The sequence below is a fragment of the Lampetra fluviatilis genome, unplaced genomic scaffold, assembly GCF_964198595.1.
Source record: "Lampetra fluviatilis unplaced genomic scaffold, kcLamFluv1.1 SCAFFOLD_1081, whole genome shotgun sequence".
Lineage (NCBI taxonomy): Eukaryota > Metazoa > Chordata > Hyperoartia > Petromyzontiformes > Petromyzontidae > Lampetra > Lampetra fluviatilis.
In genome coordinates this window covers 25512-32249 of record NW_027620525.1, presented here as the reverse complement: position 1 = coordinate 32249, position 6738 = coordinate 25512, and positions in this window count along the sequence as shown.

Below are 6738 nucleotides of genomic sequence, written 5' to 3'. Positions count from 1 at the left end.
CCTGTCAGGGCCAGAGAAGGGCATTTTTTAAATACCGCAATACTCTATACATCTAGGCTTGGAGGGCAGTGTTGTTTTGCATCATTTTTTTTCGTGCAGAAACACCGCATGTTATTTTTTATTATGAATGTAATACACGGAAAAGCAAAAGAAAAACAATGCAACTCACAAAAGATCAGGTTTTGTCGTTAGTTGTCAAAGTGGCCTCAAGCGCGACCATATCTGTTTTCTCCATCTCGATGCGTAATCCATTTTGCAAATCCCTGAGACCTTTCTTGGCGATTGTTAAAATAAAAATAAATAAGTACATGCATAACTTAATCCAAGGCATCTCAGAATGTGATAATCTCCTCGAATCCAGACAAGCATTTTTGGGCCATTGGATGTCAGCGAATAACATTGCTATCAGGGCAATTTCTACGAATAGGTAATCGCAGTTGCTTTCTCAGCAGGGTGCCAAGTTGTCTGACATTACGCACATGAAAATTCTATGGATTTTTGGGCAGCCTTTTCTCTTGACTGAAGTGCCCTCTATTTTTCCATCAGCGACTCAATGAATGCCAAGGCACCTTGTGGGTTGAAACACAAACAACGACGCTTTCGGACATCAAAAAGCAGCTTGTTATTGTATGTACTGTATGTAGAACTTCTTTCGCACTGTAACGCAGCCAACTGTGACTAATTTGAGATTATTGTGCGGCTCCTTGAGTCCATCAGGTCATGGTATCCATGGTAATTATTACATTGTACGCAGGGTGCCTGTGGCACTAAATGTACTAATGGACATTAATTCATTGTCAATCCAAGTGGGTCAAACATAGTACCCGCCATTCAGGTCCATTTGCCTAATGTTTGCAGTCACTCCCAATGAGTGTGAGGCATTCCTCTGGGCTTTTCCTTCCATGTCAGCGGCACTGTTGTTGTTATCTTAAGGCGTACCGGCTGAAAATAAATACGATTAATAATGATATAAAACATTACCCAACGTTGGGTTTAGAGCCAAGAGCACAACCACGTTTCCCATCACGGCGTGAATCCCCCACCCCTCCCTCCTCCCCCCGAGGTGAAATTGTACATGGACTGCATTTTCTGGTTAAATGGGTCGCTTCGACCTTCCAATGCCCTTTGTTCAGCCCCAGGATGAGCGTATGATTGATCGATCGACTGACACGATGGTATGCGGTGTTTTCAGTGGAAATTTTGGCCTCTCGCAAATGTGTTTTTTTCCTTTCTCCTTACGGGCATTCGCCCGCGCAGCATGGACCCAAGTCTGTCACGTGAAAATTTATATTCCGCCAAATACTTTAAGCGCGCGATTCCAAATGCGGATGGGAAAACCCAGAGGACCCGGAGAGAAATTCACGCGACCACGGGGAGAACACGCAAACTGCAAATATACAGCAGGCTTCGGGTCGGGATCGAACCCACGACTTCCTTACTCTTTGGTTCTTTGACTTCCTGTATACCAGGCGAGGGTAGTTAACATCTCACCACCCTGGCATCCGATGTGTGGCGACCTTCTTGGCCAGTGAACTGAAACGGCATTGTGTCCGATGTGCTGTGAGCTTCTATGCCCGTGAACTGAAACTTTGTACACCATGCCGGACAACAAGCGGTGTAACGACGCATCGAACCACCCACGACCTCCTGTTTCACCAGGCGAGGTAGTTAACATCTCGCCACCGTGGCGCCCTATGCCTCGCTCTCGTCGAGAAACGCAAACGCCTCTTGCAGAACACCATCCCACCGCCTCTCTCCTGTCAGCCGTTATCACGGCCGCGAGTATTGAACGTGCAAATTCATCCCAGATTATTGGTCGGCGCCTCTTTGAAGCTCGCTTCTTGGAAAGGGTCACTTTAATTAAACATGCCAATCACGTGGGAGAGGTGCATTAAAGCAAAACCGTTGATATATTAATTGCGTTCGAATCCCCAACGTTTGGATCCGCTACCCAGAAGGCACTTGCATAATAGCGTTCCGCTACAAACAGCCGTGCACGGCTCTCAGCGGCTGCTTCTTTGCCAAATTAAATTGACATTGTACAGAAGAGGTAGGGGAAAGGGTATTAAAGAATTAATATATAATACGACCGGCTTTAAATCACGTGCACAGACACGCATTGTACGCGATAAATTTAATATGAGCGAGTCACGGCACATTTTGCTACCTCAGTGTTAGACACGGTGGATCGGCGTTTTTCTCAACGGCGGTGGTCGACTAATACGAGCGAATAAAACGTAGCCGCTGGAAGGAACGTGCCTTTTGTGATCACGGACATTTACCAATGGTCTCTCAAGATAAAATGTTTAACTGTAATTCTATTTTTGTAAGCGGTTCTCTCTGTAGTGACCTGGGTGTATTTTGTTTATTCCCCCGGGTCTAAGGAGGAGCCGTCGGTACCAAAAACACGATTTAAAAAAATGTGAACCCCTCATGCGAACATACATCAGACGATATGAAAAAAAATAAGCACGCGGTGCTGGGTGTAGAAAATAAAAGACCAAGGTCAAGCCAACAACAAAACCTGACTGCAGTCCTCCAGCATCCTGAAACACGGTGTTTCCATCCCATTCCTTCCTGTGAAATTGACAGACCTTAATTCTAGATTTGAAGCTTTCGTGACTGCAAGGAATCATATTCTTAGGTTTTTTCGGTAAAGTCACGTAGGTAAAACATCAAAATTAATGAAAATAAAATAAAATAAAAACAAAAATCACGACGTTTCGGAGGCAACACAAGTCTCCGTCATCAGGTGGGACCGTCACAGCCGAATTAGCTGCAGCTAATTCGGCTGCAGCTAATTCGGCTGTGACGGTCCCACCTGATGACGGAGACTTGTGTTGCCTCCGAAACGTCGTGATTTTTGTTTTTATTTTATTATATTTTCATTAATTTTGATGATTGACAGACCTTGAACACCTGACCATCGCCATCATTAATGTGGCCTCGTGCAATGCCTTACAATGGAATACATTGCATGTTGAGTCTCCAGAAGGCGGCATTGTTCATGATGGCCGCGAGGTGTTTTTGGACAGTGCTTGCACACCACGGCTAAGGCAGCCTCTTGATTTAGATTTAAATACTTTTCAATTGCACGTGCGGCTTAAACAGTAGTAGACCATTGGTCAAGTACAGTACTAAATCTTGACTTAAAGCTTTCGTGACTGCAGGAATTCATATTATTTGGGTCTTTCGGTAAATTTCGATTTAAAGCTTTCGTGACTGCAGCTTCTTGGTTCTTTCGGTAAAGTTACGTAGATAGGTTCAGAGAAAATAACAAAAACATTTATTTGAACCTATTTACGTGACTTTACCGAAAGACCCAAAGAATAAATCAGTACTGTATGTATATTGAACTTCTTTCGCACCATACACAGCCAACCGCGCTATTTAGAGGTGCAGGGGAAGGACAACAACTAAACTCAAAAGAGCAGTTTTCAAAAAATATATAGTTTTCAATCATTTGCTGTTCAACGAGACGCTCAGTTCCGTGATAAGATCGCAGTGATTTCCTCAAATCCCCTTTCCGTAGTTTTTGTGTTGTGCGAGGGCTCAGCACAGCTGCCTAAATGGGATAGAATACCGGGGACCTAACGTTTGCATTCGGGCAGTTTCTGATGTCAGGGCCCAAAGGGTTCGCCAATTTATTTTGCTCTGCGCCAAAGCTGTGGGTCGACACATATTTAAATAACGTCACCATATTTTATTGACGTGCCCTGCACGGAATGCCGCACCGAAGCCCATAGCGTACGGGTTGCCATCGAGACAATGTTCTCCTCGGGCCCCCCGTTGCCATAGCGAGTGTGTGCGCTATCGTCTTCCCCTTTGTGTTCACACACTTGAGGTGAGACGGAGCAAATGATTTAGTTATTCCCTCAGCCAACAGCGACGTGACCCCTCAAATTCTTGCCGTCACAATTTGCCTGAATCCCGAGAGGGCCCTACCGAAAATCCTGGGACCTGCCAAATTGCGTGCTTAATGGGTGGTTTCCAGAGCACATTGACCTGCTTGGCTGGCCGGGGCAAACCGCGGGCTTGAGAGCGCGCACACGCACGCATCCGATACCAGCCAAAAAACTCTCCCCGTGGCTTGTGGAGCAGGGCGAATAATTGCGAACCAATGCCCCTTCCCCGCACCCCCGCTGTGTCTGCTTGCTTGTTGGTGGGATAAGTGTGCCGAAACACTCGGCGGAGCTTTAAGTCCAGTGTGGTTAGTCAGAGAACCACGTGGTGGTCCGCCGAGCCGCGCCAGGCTTGGCTCGGCAGGGAGAACGCGGGGCCAGAGGACGCGAGGCTGTGGCCAGCGGTTTGAGATATTGGGCAAGGGAATGGCGGATAACACTAACACATTTTTTTATGGGTAGTAAGTGTTATTTTCTAATTGCTTATGCCTCAAAAGTACAGAAAGTGGGTATTATTCCCCACAAACTTTGCTTTTGTGACCAGGACAGTGATATTTAGAAATTTACCTATTTTCAATGAGAAAACGGTCGAATTTGTGTCTTTTCGTTCACAAAGTCAGAAAAAACAACATACGAATCAAAATATGTATTTATACTAAAGTAATAAAAAAAATGACTACAAAAAGATTTAGAAGTGAGTAGTTTTTCGAGATTTTTCGAGGTAATAATAATGATTATTATTTGTAAATGAAAGAGAAGCAGCCAAGGTGGGAGGGAGGGAGCTGAAGCGAGAGAGGAAGAAGCCGTAGGCAGGGGTGGGGGGGGGTGCAGTGCAGCGGTATCCACGGGGGCGGACGCGAGAGACCGAGGCAGGGAGAGAGGAGGAGGAGGAGAGGGGGGGAGGCTGTGGCGGCAGGCCGCCTGGAGACTTTGGGATTTCCGGGAGCGTGAGCGGCGTGTGCCGTTCTGCCAACGCGCCAGGAGCGCCACTTGCGTGTAAAAAAATGGGTTTTTTTCTTCCCCACGGCGAGTTTTCCCCGCTGCGTTTGCTGCGTCCAGCACTCGCGCGTAAGCAATTTGGGAGTTTGATTGCCTCTTCGCCACACGCGGTTCCTGACGCCCTTGTCATATCTCCACGCCAATTCCACGCCTCGTACGCTGAGCGACCGCTTTTGCCTTTCCATGAAAAAATAAAAAATCTACTTTTTTGCCGTCTTAATGTTTAAGCTTCAATCTTTTTTTTAAGCTTCTCTTTGCGTCGCGTAATTTCAGACGCGGGTCTTTGCCATCGTGCGAAACAGGCGTCAGTGTGTCGTTTGCTCACAGATCGAGTGAACGCGTTCATCAACAGCTGACACCGAGAAGCGATGTAAAAATGCATTCCAACCGCTCACTAATCTGCTGTTAATGTTTCGCGAATGTTTACCAACGATCACACTGTAATCGGTGTTCTCAATTGTGGTAATCTGTAATATCAAACACGTAACTATATTCTCTTCAGTCCATAATTGTATTTAATAACAAGTTTTCCTTTTTTTAAGTATGGTAAATATACACGTCTGACGAGTAACAAACCTCACCTTTGTCTGCGCGTGAATATTTTTGTTCTCCGTCTGTCAATTTAATATTTTTTTCCCCCCTAAAATAATTATTGCAACCATTCCCGTTAAAAAGCTGCGAAACCTCTTGCGCTATGCGCGTTTCCTTTTACTGGAAGTCGGCGTGAAGGGAGCCTGTGTGGCGAAATCCGCGGCTTCGCGAGACGTGTCCATCACTTGTCGGCAAGTGCCGGGGGGAAAAGGAAAAAAGAAAGGCTGCAGCCCTGCAAATTGCTCATTCCTTCGCACTTGTAAATGGTGCCCACGTTGTTCAAGGCTGTCATCGGCTCCGCGACATGTTTAGCGAACACAAACATCGAGTACTGGCTGACATTTGAACCTATCGAGGAAGAACCTTTGACAGCTTTTTTATTTGTTGTTTTTATTTTCAACGTCCCCCCCCTCTCGCAACCACCCCCTCGTTCACCCCCCACCTCCACCCCCTCGTCCACCCCCCATCCACCCCTCCCCCCCTCGTTCACCCCCACCTCCACCCCCTCGTCCACCCCCCATCCACCCCTCTCCCCCGTTCACCCCCACCTCCAACCCCCCCTCGTTCACCCCCGCCTCCACCCCCTCGTTCACCCCCCACCTCCACTCCCCCCACCTCGTTCACCCCCCACCTCCACCCCCCTCGTTCACCCCCACCTCCAACCCCCCCCTCGTTCACCTCCCATCCACACCCCCTCGTTCACCCCCACCTCCACCCCCCCCCCTCGTTCACCCCCCCCTCCACCCCCCTCGTTCACTCCCCACCTCCACCCCCCCCCCCCTCGTTCACCCCCCCTCCACCCCCCTCGTTCACCCCCACCTCCACCCCCCCCCCTCGTTCACCCCCCCCTCCACCCCCCTCGTTCACCCCCACTCCACCCCCCCTCGTTCAACCCCACCCCCCTCGTTCACCCCCCACCTCCACTCCCCCCACCTCGCTAACCCCCCATCCACCCCCCATCCACCTCACCATTCAGCCAGGACACTCAAACGTGACATTTTTGAAAGTATTGAATGTGTTTTTTGTGCAAGTGCCTTGGCTTTTTGTGGCCAAGTTCTACCGTCGCTGTGGAGCAGTCGGAATGGACCACCACGGTCAGAATGCGTCCCAACCTTTCCGAAATATCCCCACACAACCCCCTCATCGTTCAGGGCTGAGGAGACAGCTGCTGTGGCTTTCAATCGCAGCGTGCATTTTTAAAAGTTTTTTTTTACAATTCTGAATTAAATTTGAAGAAAAAGCAATG